Genomic DNA, 1747 nt, shown 5'->3' on the forward strand with positions numbered 1-1747 from the left:
GAGAGAGGGATAAATAGCTCTTCTGGGTCCTCTCCCTTGACACAGGCATATGGTTCTTGCCATGTCTGGGGAGGGATGGGAAAATATGGATCCGATGGCTCAATCGTTACTCCAGGGGGAGCAGCATGCCAGGAAAAGGACATGTAAACCCGGAAGCACTAGTCATCAAAGGGCCATTTGCTCTGTGCAGGGAAAGCGGGGCTGTGTTTCCCAGCCCTCTGTCAGCTCCGACAGTAACAACCCTCTATCATAACTGAGGTTTGATATGACGCCTTTTCCAAGTGCCCCAGGCAATCAGCCAGTCCTTCTGCCATGCTTCCAATCAACGTATACCTCTTCTACTGCAGAGCTTACAGCAATGCATTATAACTATTTGGTTGTAGACGTGTATCCCAAACTTGATCGTTGGTTCCTCAAGGCCCATTTTACTCATCCTGCTAAGCACATAGCAGGTGCTTACAGTGTCGGGCCTAAAGTTCCATGGGCTGCCTTGATATCTTTGAGCCTCAGTAGGCCCCAAAGGCCTAGCTCTGAGTCCCGTACTCTTGCAAGATATGCCTTGCACCCAGAAGGAAAGGCTGCTCACCTGACTAGCTTCCCTGTTCGCCAGGTCAGCTGCACCTCACCGGGTCCTCAACCTAACCGCTCTCAGCTCCCTTCCAGCCCACAAAATTATTCAGGCAAGTCAATCGCATCCTCCTGCAAGACCGGGGACACTTCCCCCTCTGGTTACTACAAACCTTGCCTCCCACTGCCCCTGCTGGTTCGGTCTGCTCCCAGGTGCGGCCCGAATGTGGCTTTGCATGCCGTGCAGGATCCTCCCCCAGCCTGTGAGTAGATGTGACCAATGAACTGCTGTCATCCCATCTGGCCAGTGCCAGGTGTCAGGTGTTCACCATCTCATGCTACTTAGGTTGGGGGACCCTCTCTCATCAGTGAGGTGATCAGAAAGTGCTGAATAAACACTTGATAAAAAATACTTGATACCATGATTGATAGGATATCATCATATCATCAAAAAAGACTACAGGGGCACCTGGGTGGCTCAGTCGGTTAAGCATCCGACTCTTGATTTGGATCAGTTCATGATCTCGGGGTCAGGGGATCAGGTCCCACGTCGGGCTCCCTGTTCAGCACGGAGTCTGCTTGAGATTCTCTCACTTCCTCTCCCTCTGCCCTTCCCACTCGTGCTCTCTCTCTCTCAAATAAATAAGTCTTTAAAAAAAAAAAGTTTACATTATACATCTCTATGTTTCTTATTTCCATTCTACAACAACTGTAAGTTCAGAATGTGAAATGCTTAGATATCTACAAACATATTAACCAAACCAGCCACTCCTTGATTGTTGCATGTAAAATTTTTACTGTTGTAATCGAAATAAACAATTCTTTATACATTATTAAAATTAAAGTGTGGTAAGACTGAGAGACTTTTTTTCTTTTGACTTATCGGTATACTTCTAATCCGCCTCAAATAACCTGGATGACTTCCAGAATTAAAATGTTTAATAGAAGCAGAAGGCAATTATCCATTGAGCAAGCTCTCTGAAACACAGAATAACTAAATCCAACCCACTGGACAGAAAAGCTAATGGAGAAGTGTATTTCAGATCAGAGTAAGGAGGGGTAGGAGTTGCCCCTGAAGGGAACATACATTTCAAAAACTCATGAACTGCAGGGGCGCCTGGGTGGCTCAGTCGTTAAGCGTCTGCCTTCGGCTCAGGTCATGATTCCAGGGTCCTGGGAT

Source organism: Leptonychotes weddellii, chromosome 3, assembly GCF_054177405.1.
Source record: "Leptonychotes weddellii isolate Sample4059 chromosome 3, ASM5417740v2, whole genome shotgun sequence".
Lineage (NCBI taxonomy): Eukaryota > Metazoa > Chordata > Mammalia > Carnivora > Phocidae > Leptonychotes > Leptonychotes weddellii.